Genomic DNA, 12709 nt, shown 5'->3' with positions numbered 1-12709 from the left:
TTACCTTGGGTTTCTCGACAGCAGTATTTTAAAGCGCGTTAAGCGAATGCGCTCTCGAAATGCTGCAGAATGTTATTTTTTATTTAACTGTACACATCGAAGCTGCCTGTCAAGGCATGAGCTTTCTCCACTGATCTCCACTAGTGGAGATCAGTGGCTCCATCTGGCTTAAAGTAACAGCAGCCATACATGCTGACGCAGCCACCCCGCTAAGTGTCCGACGAGTGCGTTTCACTGCTCGGCTTTGAAGACCTCTACAGAACTTGTCTACAGGGAGAGTAACGCGAAACGCGGTTACTCTCGGCGCTGTGGCCCCAACAAATTTTGGCTACATCGCGCCAACATGAGCTTTCGAGAACCTGGCATGCAAGGCAACTTCTCCAGTACACGTAACTCGTCGAAATAGCCAAAATTTGTTTGGCCACAGCGGCGAGGGTATCCGCGTTTTGAAAATGTTAAAAACTTGTATGGATATTACTTACGGTGGGCTGCACGCCTCTCAGCAATTAAGGAGTCAGACAGTAATAGTTACAAAGTTAACTATTCAATATTAGCTAGCCAACCTGCTGGTTAGGACGGCTTTGCTGCACTCGGTATTCTAACCGCTGACAATGTTCTGCCGAAAAAAGCGCTCTTCTAACTGAAAAAGCCTATTTTAAAAAATGTGTAAAGTTTTAGCTGAAACAGCCTGTATACTGCATGCATTTGTGATGTAGGGGAAATTTTCGTTGTGTCCCTCTTCCTGGAGATCGCGCAAAGTATAGCTGCCGTAGGATGCGTGCCTCGAAGCGTCGCATCAAAGACTGAACGCTTCGGGGCGCCCATGTTCTCAAGCGCAGTAACGTGTGGCTGTGCGACAGCGAGATCGACTGGCGAGCCACGGCGTAACTGGGTGTTAAGGCGAAAGCCTTTAATGCCTCATCGTTGTCGACAGAAGGTTGTCAGCAGAGATGTCACGCTTTTCGGTTGGTCGAAATGGTTATGACGTCAGAGTGCGCGGATTCGAAGTAATGAGGTCACCCACGGATGCCTGACGCCCCATTCTGAAGCAGACGACAACTTATAAAATAGTTGTCGTCCACTCCGACAGGGGGCGTAAGGCGTCCGTGGGTGACCACATTACATACCTCATTACTGCGAACAGAGCCATGGATACAACCTAACTCATCGAAGCAGAGAGAGTCATGCTAAAGAAGCAAAGTCGGCAGTCAAAGTCTGTAGTAGTAATCTGTAGTCAAAGTGTGTAGTCAAATAAAGCACTAGCACAGCACAAACAGTCCCGCAGTCAATGCCAAACAGTGCGCCCGGAAAGGCTTTCGCCTTGCAGCACTTTAGAGAGCCAAAGTGCCCCCTGAATTTTAGCGTCTGCTATAACAGCACTGCATCAGGGATATTGAGTAAGCTTTGGAGAGGGGGAGGGGGGTTAAAGAATCCATTCTACCCTGATCTATAGCTGTGCTTCTCGTGCGTGCATTCGCGGACGCTGAACGTCGAGTGAAACCAGTCGGTGTTGCTTATGCAGCTAGCACTTCAATACTCTTTCTGTTTCTGGAGATCAGCAGATGGTTGCGCCTCCCAGTAGCTGGCCAGTCAGTTATCAGTGAAAGTGTGCTACTTTTCCTTCTCCACCACATTCAAACTTTCGGAAGACCTTTCAAGTTCATCTGAAATCATCTGAAAATTTTCGGAAACAGTATTTCAGGCTTTCTGTAGTTTGATGCTGAACTATGAATACATTATCGTGTGGTGGTTACAACCAGTTGAGTAATGTTCAGCAGCCTTGCAAGGGAACAGCAGTTCGCAATTGGTAGCCAGGTGCTGGAAGTAGTAAGAGAATATGTCTACTTAGGGCAGGTAGTGACCGCTGATCTGGATCATGAGAGGGAAATAACTAGAAGAATAAGAATGGGGTGGAGCGCATATGGCAGGTTCTCTCAGATCATGATTGGCAGTTTACCAATATCCCTCAAGAGAAAAGTATACAACAGCTGTATCTTACCGGTACTCACCTATGGGGCAGAAACGTGGAGGCTAACAAAGAGGGTTGAGCTTAAGCTAAGGACAACGCAACGAGCTATGGAAAGAAAAATGATAGGTGTAACGTTAAGAGATCGGAAGCGGGAGGAGTGGGTGAGAGAACAAACGCGCGTTAATGATATCCTAGTTGAAATCAAGAGGAAGAAGTGGGCTTGGGCATGGCATGTAATACGAAGGCAAGATAACCGCTGCTCCTTAAGGGTAACGGAGTGGATTCCAAGAGAAGGCAAGCATAGCAGGAGGCGGCAGAAAGTTAGGTGGGCGGATGAGATTAAGAAACTTGCGGAAATACGGTGGCCGCAACTGGCGAAGAACAGGGTTAATGGGAGAGGCCCCTTTGCCCTGCAGTGGGTGTAGTCAGGCTGATGATATATATATATATATATATATATATATATATATATATGGGTTGTCTTTATCTGCGGTGGTGCATTAAATAAAATAACTGAATGAGGCTGTTTTCTTTTCGTCAGGTTGTCCACTTTTACCGAAATCGGGGCAAAAGACTAATTCCTCCATTCATTCAATCCGGAACCAACCGACAGCCGGTGGTACTTGATAGTAACTTTATCGCAGACTAGAGTCACTGGAAAAAATTTTTCCAGTGACTCTATCGCAGACGAGTCGAGGGCGCCATCTCATGTTGCTCTTTAAAAGTGTACATCATAGCGCGAACTTCAAACTCTGTTCACTTGCCTGAGTTGTCTACGTAAAGGTTTACACCAAAAGAGCAAAGAAAACTAAAAAATAAATTTACCGCGGAAATACCAATGCCTCTAATATTGTTTTATGTGTATCGTCTCAAGAAACCTAAACATAAAGAGCTGAAGAAAAAACTTCCTCAAATTTACAAGTTGCCACAATATTTTTAATATCTGCATGTATCAAGAAAAAAAATGGCTGAGGCTTAACTTGGTTAAGCCTGGAGAATGCGAAGCATCATCGTGTCGCGTAATTTTGAGGCGCACAACCACAGCGACGGCGCGAGGTGGGCCCCTGTTTCTCCACTGCCGTGACCTCATCGTGTCACGTGGTGTGGCATCATCGTGTCACGTGATTTGGAGGCGCACAACCACAGCGACGGCGCGAGGTGGGCCCCGTTTCTCCACTGCCGTGACGTCATCGTGTCACGTGGTGTGACGTCGTGTATCACGTGATTTGGAGGCGCACAACCACAGCGACGGCGCGAGGTGGGCCCCCGTTTCTCCACTGTCGTGACGTCATCGTGTCACGTGGTGTGACGTCATGTATCACGTGATTTGGAGGTGCACAACCACAGCGACGGCGCGAGGTGGGCCCCCGTTTCTCTACTGTCGTGACGTCATCGTGTCACGTGGTGTGATGTCATGTATCACGTGATTTGGAGGCGCATAACCACGGTGAAGGGCTGAAGTGGTAGCTAAAGTAGTATGCTTCGCATAAAAATGGCTGAGGCTTAACTTGGTTAAGCCTGGAGAATGCGAAGCATCATCGTGTCGCGTAATTTGGAGGCGCACAACCACAGCGACGGCGCGAGGTGGGCCCCCGTTTCTCCACTGTCGCGACGTCATCGTGTCACGTGGTGTGACGTCATGTATCACGTGATTTGGAGGCGCACAACCACAGCGACGGCGCGAGGTGGGCCCCCGTTTCTCCACTGTCGTGACGTCACCGTGTCACGTGGTGTGACGTCATGTATAACGTGATTTGGAGGCGCACCACCACAGCGACGGCGCGAGGTGGGCCCCCGTTTCTCCACTGTCGTGACGTCATCGTGTCACGTGGTGTGGCATGGCATCATCGTGTCACGTGGTGTGACGTCATGTATCACGTGATTTGGAGGCGCATGGTGTAACCCCTCATGTAATGCCCCTAGTGGGCCTTTGAGGTACTAATAAATAAAATAACCACGGTGAAGGGCTGAAGTGGTAGCTAAAGTAGTATGCTTCGCATAAAACATCACATGAGTGCACAGTACAGTGCAGTATGGCGTACCTCAAGGGTCGGTACTTGGTCCTCTCCTTTTCTTAATTTGCATTACTGATCAACCCTCTTGTGTTTCTTCTAACAGCCACTTACTCGCAGATTATTGCGTGATCTCCAGGGAGATAATATGTGACACTGGCATATCTTCTCTTCAAACAGACCTCAACGCTATCTCTGTTTGGTGCCAATCATGGTCAACGGAATTAAGCATAAAAAATGATAATTTCTGCATGTGTCAAGGACTTCCAACCAGCTACCTTCTTAGTACGTTAATAATGTCCCTCTAGACCCTGTTTCGTCTAACATTTATCTTGGTATCCATATTACTAGCAATCTCATTTAGTGCATGCGCACTCCTTACGTAATTAATGATGCTAATCGCAAGCTGGGATATCTAAAGCGCAATTTAGCTAAGGCAACATTTCCCTAAAACTACTATAAAATAAATCACTGGTCCGCTCAAAGTTCAAGTATGCTGCAGCAGTTTGGGACCCGTTTCAGCAAAACCTTATCTACCCATTACAAATGGTACAAAACAACTCTGCTCGCTTTGTTCGTTTTAACTATAACAGAACTGCTAGCATTTCCGCAATGAAATAAAATCTTAGCCTGCCATCTTTAGCATCTCGCCGTAAAAAGCCCTAGAATTTCACTTTTTCCCCAGATATTTCATCATCCTTCCCTTCGCGACGAACTGATCTCTCCTCCCCAATACATTTCATCAAAGTTAGATCATACCAACAAATTCGGAATTGAGTTACGCAAAACCAATGCCATGTTTCAGTCATTCCTTCCGCTCACAACTGTTGAGTGGAATTACATTCCCGCATCAACTGTTACAATTGTTGATAACTAGCACTTCAAGACCACATTACATAACATTGTATAAGTAAGAGCATCTATTTTTGTACTACCTAGTGCTATACTGTACTGTATTCCAGCGTTGTATGCACTGTATTACATTTTATTAACCAGCACTTCAAGAGCCCATTAGATAATATTGCATAACTAGGGGCCATTCATTTCTCTATTAGCAATTACTTTGCTGCACTGCACGTTGTTTTTGTAATCTGTTATGTAAACACTCCCCTCTATAACGCCTTTTGCACGGAGGGTACACGAAATAAATGAATAATAAATATGCAGACGACTACTGCGGGCGTCAAAATGGCGAACAAACTACGAGAAACAACAGTGCAAGTTAAAAACCCTTCAGCTTTATCTCTCCAGCACAATGACCCAACCATGTCGGTTTGTGCGCAGGCTTGTTATCTGTACAAACAACGAAACGAACCGCTGTTAAAGGACAATCAAACAAACACGCTGTTTTGCTGTCTTTTCGCCAAGGGCTATAGACATAAAGGAACAACGCCCGTGTATTCATAGATTAGCGCCTCAGTGAAGCGAGAACGATGGCATTTCCCCCACGTCATCATTTTTCTGCACATATCGCGACGAATGCGCGGGGATATAAGCTCAAAGAGCCGTGAGCTCGTTTTTCATTCTAACGGAGCGCACACTATACACACGCTCGCTTCTTAACCAATCGGTGTCTCCGACTATCGCTCCGCCAGCGGCGCGGCTGAAGGCGATATAAGAAGACGCGTGGCGCACGCATCGTAGATTGTGCAGCAAGCAAGCAAGATGTCCGATACCGAAGAACTTGTCGGTGCAGCCGCCCCAGCGTTTCCCAAACAAGGCAGCCCAGAGGCTCCTCCGTCGCCGTCGACACAAACGCCTCGGAGGCCCGGCGACCTTCTTCTCGACGAGAGCTGCGAGCCCCTGCTTAACATGTCGGGCTCTGAAAAGTCTTCGTCTTGCAGCATAAGCCCCAGCAACGAGCGCGAGATGACCGTCTCGCCACTGACGCTCGACGGCCAAGAAGGATTCGCTTCGCCATGCGTGGAGGCGCCGAGCGAGGACGTCGACCCATCAGGATGCAGCAGGATAGGAGAGGAGCCGCAGCCGTCCACGAGCACCGGATTTCGAGGCGTCGGATTCATTGCCCCGCACAGTCTGCGCAGCCAGCAGAGTAGCTCGTTGGAGTCGTTGAGCGAAAATAGTGTGTTGTCGCCCGATACCACGTCCACGTCTTCAAACCAGTGTAGGGTGGCTTCCTGGTCGGCCCATGTGCGGAGTACTCCTCCAATGAATCCTGACTTCTTTGCCAACCCTATACAGGAACCCGGTGCGGCGCTAACCGCTGACCTTGGTGCAAGAGCCGGAACGCCAGTGGCATCTGTGGCTTCCTTCGGAAGTATTTCTCCGGCCACCGACGATGCCTTTTTGCAGTGCCAAAGGGCAATACCCGAGGAGCAAGGCGGCTCGCAAACTACGGTGATTTCAACACCAAGCGAAAAGCCTCCGGCCTTTGATGTCAGCAGTTCCAGCTACCGGGACCAAATCGTGCCGTCGGTCATCGACTTAGCCCCGGGCCAAACGTCAGCTAACGACATATCGAATACGGAAGCATCTCAAGCAGAAGGAATGTTTTCCGCACACTACGCAAGTGTAGCCGCTGACAAGCGTACGGCTTACCTAGGACACGGCTCGGCTGAAGCGGCAACGCCCCCGATACCCAGAGGAGCACGTCCTGCGGCCGCCGTCCTAAAGACCGTGTCGGCAGCCATAGCAGAGTCAGCGAAGGCAGTGTCCTCCCCCTATGTAAAAGAAAGAAAAGAGCGAGCGGCTCACGAGGCCGCAGCTCTGGCAGAGCTGAAATCCAACGCTGGCTCCGAAATGTCAAAGATGATCAGTGCCTGGGAGGCCGAGAATAATGCCCGCAATGAGAAGAATCGCGCATCCGAGAGGGAGATGGCCGCAGCGCGAGATCGACCCGTCGCTGAAGGTGAAGAGTGGACTCACGTCGTGAGGATGTGCGACCTGAGGCCCAATGCACCGCATCACACGAAGGACGTGAGCAGATTCCGAGCCGTGCTGCGCAGTCTGGCCGCCAGCGATCCGCCGCACGTGCCCCGCAAACCGGAGAGCGCCTCTCGGTCCTGAAGCTCGCAAGTTGCCGTGATGGACTAGCTGGCCGCCCTGCGCTTCTCTTGAACAAAAACGTCAATTTTGTTGTGCATGTGTTCATAGAATTTATTGCAACATTTATAAAAAGTTCTGACTTACCTGGTTGTGCTTCCTGCTGTTCAGCACCCACATGCGCCACCACACTTGGTGCTGTCAAGGTTTAAGCTGTTGCGACACGTTTGTTTCATCTCCTCTATGGTTGAAGAATGAGCCCATGCATGCCAGTTATCGAGGCAGAGTTTCATAGCGTTCGGAAAACTGCACCCAGAAAGCCGCGTGTAGCTAAACGACAGTGCATGCCTCGAGGTAGATTTATATCACAGTTCCTGCAGTCCGCATGACTTCTTGCCCTGAGGTACCCATAGTGCACGTCGCGGCTTTTTACGTCGCCTACGCCTGGTCTGCTCATGACTTATATTTAGCAGGCGTAGCAAACGCAGAAATTAGCAGAGGTGACTGAGCCCGACGCGCTCTGCTTTACTGGCGTTTATAATGCCAGTACGTATATTTCCAGCATCACGGCTGCTTACGCTGTGCGTGGTACATCCTATGTCAAAAACACCTGCATGCATTAATGCTACCTGCATAGATGCAGGTGCACAATGCATATGCATGGCGTCTGCATAAATGGAGGGCAAATTTTGATCGTTCATACAGCGTTTCCCTTGAGTATTCTATTCATTTTTAACAGTGCGAAAAAAAAAGACGACGTTTACACACACAAGCGCACCAGCGCTGACTTTCAACTGAAGATTTATTATCACAAACGACATTTATACATAATCCCCCCAAAAGACGCACAAAAAACCTACGTATCCTATCTTAATCTTCCGGCAACGACTTCTCAAGAAAGGCAAATTCACGGTTAATCAATGACAAAGATGGTTTTGCAACACACGCGGAACCCCCCTTATCAATGTGATACGCTTCTACTAATTCTCTTACCGTCTTATCTTTGTGTTTTAAAATTACAGACGTCGTCGCCTTTTTCGCGCTGTTAAAAATGGATAGCAACCAACTCGCCCAGCTTTCTGTTCTTCGTATTCTATTCTTCAGCGGCCTCTATTTGCACCTGTCTACAGCAGGAATGAGAAGCAAACCAAAAATGTAGCGAGTGGCTTGTTATCTATGAACGCCAGGACGAACAGCTGTTAAAAAGACAACCCGCGAAGTTTCGTTACCTTTTCCCGGAGGGCTATACACATACAGGAACAACGCTGAGCATTTATAGATTGACGTTACCATCGAGCGAAAATGGTGTTTCCACTTAATCATTGTTGTTCAGCGCACATAGATTGGCATTAAATGAGATGAATGCGCAAGCATTTAAGCAATAACGTCGGTAAGTTCTATTTGCATTCTAACGCAGCAAACAAAACACCCTGGCTTCTTGCTCAAATTTGTCACAGCCTATCGCTGCTCTAGAGGAACTGTCCAAGTCGTTTGTGTCCCAGTCGCGTATAAGAACGCAAGAGGGAACCGGTGCTTCGCGAAACACTGACCTTTCTGCAAGGGCCGTACGTAGCTGCAGCCTTTACCGGAACAACCGTGGAATCTGAGTGTTCCCTGTCAAGTATTTCTCCGGTCACTAACGACAGCTATTTGTGCTGCCAGAGGGCAACGACGGCGGAGAAAAGCGGCTCGGAAACGACGACCATTTCAACGCCCAGCGAAATGCCGTGTCCGGTCTTTATTGTGCACCGTTTCTGAGACCCAGACCAAGAGCCTGCTCAGGTAAAAATTGCGCCGTCGGTCATCGACTTGGCACCCAGCAAATTCGCACGCAAGGGCATTCCGAAGACGAGGGCGTCTAAAGCAGAAGGAATATCTCCAGTACTTACTATACGAAGGAGCAGCCGCTGTCAAGCGTGCGGCTCCCTGCTAAAAAAAAGTTCTGTGATGCAATAACCTCATAGATCATTCATCATAGAATATCATATAATCTGTATGACATATAATACTGTCGTGTCCGGTCGCTGTGTTCAATGCAGCGAAAGACGCACACGGTACTTTAAGACTTTGTTTATTTAAAGCTGATGAGGGTGCGACCAGCGTCGACCGAGGCAGGAGCCGAACTGGCCGCCCGAAGAAAGGAGGGAGCGGAGAAGCGTCCACGGGAGGGAGTGGCTTCCCAAAACAGGAGGAGGATGCGGGGGCGCACCATGGGGGGGGGGGGCATCTGGCGACAGCGTGCGACGAGGGGCAAGTGGTCGTTAGGAGGAGGATGCGGGGGCGCACACACACAAAAGCAATAAGGGGACACAACACTTCCTTCCCCCTTAGAAAGTTGCCTGGTATCGTGAAGGGGGTCGGCGCTCACGCGTGGAGGCGCGCTGGCTTTGTGCGCTCGGGGGAGAAACACTTGTAGGCTGGCTGTTGTTCGCTGTGTCTCCTAGGTCTGTCCTGGGCGAAGTCTCTTCTTCCGGGAAGAGGTGCCAGGCTATGTGGGAAGATGGTGCACGTGTTCTCTCCGCTGGCGGACAGCTCTCAGACGGCGTCGTAAATCTACGCAGCTGGTTGAGATGTCGGCGTGCTACTGTGCCATGTATGTTGACGAGCCAAGAGCGCAGGCCTATGCGTCTGACAATTGTAGCTTCCTCCCAGCGTGGCTTTTTCAGAAACTGTCGGGCGAGGACGCGCTGCCCCTCATTAAGCGTGCCGCAGCGCGGAATTGCTTTTTCTTCCCGGAACGTCTCTGCCTTTGGCTCGGGGAGGATGGCTGTGAGCTGGGTTCGCATTTCACGCTCGAACATCATTTTCGAGGGGGTCTCGCCTGTTGTGCTCTGAACCGTCGTGTGCTGCTTGAAGAGAAAGCGCGCAAGGCGGCGCTGCAGCGAGCCTGTCTGATCTCTTTCAAGGGCGCGTTTTAGCTCGGCTACGTAGCGCTCGGCTTGTCCGTTTGTCGCTGGGTGGTAGGGGGCCGATGTAACTGAGGAGATCCCGTTGTCGCGATAAAACTTGAGAATCTCCGCAGACACAAACGGTGTTCCGTTGTCAGATACTACCTTGCGTGGCAGGCCGAACGTTGCAAATAGTGATCGGAGGTTGTCAATGACTGCTGCCGAAGTCGTCTGTCCCATTTGCCTTATCTCAAGCCACTTTGTGTAGGCGTCTACGACCACAAGGAAAGTGCAGCCCTCAATTGGTCCTGCAAAATCAATGTGCAATGTGTGCCATGGTGTGTCTGGCTTTTCCCATTCTGGGACAGGAGCTTTCGGCGGGGCGCTCCGGCTGCTCTGGCAAGGCTTGCATTCTCGCACCACTGTTTCGATGTCGTTGTCAATGCCAGGCCACCACATGTAGCTTCTGGCACACTTTTTCATTGCAACGATGCCCCGATGTCCGGCGTGGATGAGAGACATAGCTTGTGCGCGTAGTTCTCTCGGCATCACAACTCGGGACCCAAATATGATGCAGCCGCGATGGGTGCTCAACTCTGTAGCTCGCCTGCGGTAAGCGTCGAAGTTGTCCCCTTTGAGTTTATGCACGTTGCCTTGTTGAACAGCTGTGTAAACTAGCCGGAGAGCTGCGCACTTCTGCGTAGATGCTGCAACTGTGCCTGCTGTAAGCGGAGGTTCTGGCAGTGCTTCGAACATCAGAACGTCTCCTGGTGGAAATGGTTCGTCAACAGTTGCGTCTAGTGGCAGACGGCTTAGCGCATCGGCGTTTTGATGTTTACTCCCATTGCGGTAGACCAGAGCGTAGTCGTACGCTGAGAGTTTGATGCACCAACGTGTCATTCGCGGAGACAAAGTTGGTGGCATAGGCCTTTGTGGTCCCAGAATGCCCAATAGCGGTCGGTGATCGGTTATAAAGGTCACCTTCCGGCCGGCAATGTACTGGTGAAAATGTGTCGCCGCGTAGACGATGGCTAGCCCTTCTTTGTCAAGTTGCGCGTAGTTGCGTTCTGCTTGCGACAACGTACGTGAGGCGAAGGCGATGGGAGCTTCCCTTCCTTGCTCGTCAGTTTGCGATAGAACCGCGCCGACTCCGTACGGTGATGCGTCGCAAGCCAAAAGCAGAGGCTTCCTTTCGTCGTAGTGGCGGAGGACTGTACATCTTCGAATCAGGTCTTTCAGGGCATCGAATGACTGCTGATGGCGTGGCGACCATGTCCATGTCACATCTTTCCGAAGGAGTTGGTATAAGTCGTTGGCCACGGTAGCTCTTTGTTCCAAGAACCGGTCATAGAACGTCAAGAGTCCGAGAAAAGCCTGTAGCTCCTGCTTGTTTGTTGGAGCTCGTGCTTCTGTGATCGCTCGCACTTTGTCCTCGGTAGGGTGAATGCCTTCCGCATCAATTCGGTGTCCCAGAAATTGCACCTCTGGCACCGCAAAACAGCACTTCGATTTGCTTATGCACAAATTAGCGTTTGCTAGCCTTTCGAGAACGAGCTCTAGGCGCACTGCATGCTCTTCAGTGGAAGTGCCACTGATGATGACATCGTCAAGGTAGACACAAACTCCTGGGATGCCCTGAAGCACTGTCTCCATGAATTTTTGAAATATGGCCGGGGCTGCAGCTACGCCAAAAGGCAGTCGCTTGACTTTGTACAAGCCTTTCAGTGTGTTAATTGCCAATAATTCAGCAGTTGACTCGCTCACCTTCAGCTGCTGATACGCCTGGGTGAGGTCCAATGTGCTGAAGACTCTTGCGCCACGCAGTACACTGAATACTTCTTCAGGTGTCGGTAGCGGGTAAGAGGACGCTTTAGTCGCAAGATTGACGGTGCTCCGGTAGTCTCCGCAGAGGCGTATGGTTCCGTTCTTCTTGCGAACTACGACAAGTGGTGTGGCCCATTCTGAATGCTGCGTCGGCTCGATGACACCTTGCTGCTCCAGTTTGTCCAACTCTTTTTCAACTGAATCTCGGAGAGCAAACGGCACCGGCCTGGCCTTCAGAAATTTGGGTTGCGCGTTGTCCAACAACTCCAGTGTGACCGGGGGCCCTTCGTTTCCTGGAATCTCTTCCGAGAATACTCTTTCGTATTTCTCTTGCAGTTGCTCAACCATGTTCTGGCTCGGCGTCTGGTGTATGCCGCATATCATCACGCCTAGTGGAGAAAACCAGTTTCTCCCTAGAAGGCTTGATCCTGTGCCCTTCACAACAAGCAGAGGTAGCGTATGGGTCTGGCCGTTGTAGTTAACCTGCACGTTGGCAGAGCCCAATAGTGGCAGATTCTGTCCTGACCACGTTCGCAGGTGCGTGTCGTCTTGTTGCAGGGCTGGTGCGTCAGATGGCCATGAAGTTCGGAACGTGTCCTCACTGATCAGAGTACAGGCTGCGCCGGAGTCCACCTCGAACTTAATCAGCTGGTGATGTACGCTTACTTCTGTAAAAATCTTCGGTCGCGTGCCGAGATTCATGGTGTTCAGGTCGTACAACACAGATGGTGTTGCTGATGTTGTTCCATGGAGACCAGATAGCGGCGTATTCTCTGAGGCGTTGACGCTGTGATTAGGCTGGGAAGGTGACTTTATCTTGGCAAGTCTCCGTTTCGTAATGCATGCTCTTTCGATATGCCCTCGCTTGTGGCAAAAATTACACGTGGCTGACTGGAATCGACATCCCTGGGGGTTGTGTTGGTCGTCACACCGCCAGCAGCGTTGTGCCTTTTTGACCGATTTTACAACAACAGAAGGCTTGCGCACCTGGTTGCTTGTCTGGTGTACCGGCT

This window comes from Amblyomma mixtum, chromosome 2 (assembly GCF_055824585.1).
Source record: "Amblyomma mixtum isolate Tamu chromosome 2, ASM5582458v1, whole genome shotgun sequence".
NCBI classification, from domain to species: domain Eukaryota; kingdom Metazoa; phylum Arthropoda; class Arachnida; order Ixodida; family Ixodidae; genus Amblyomma; species Amblyomma mixtum.
Note: the sequence above shows the minus strand (reverse complement) of the source record.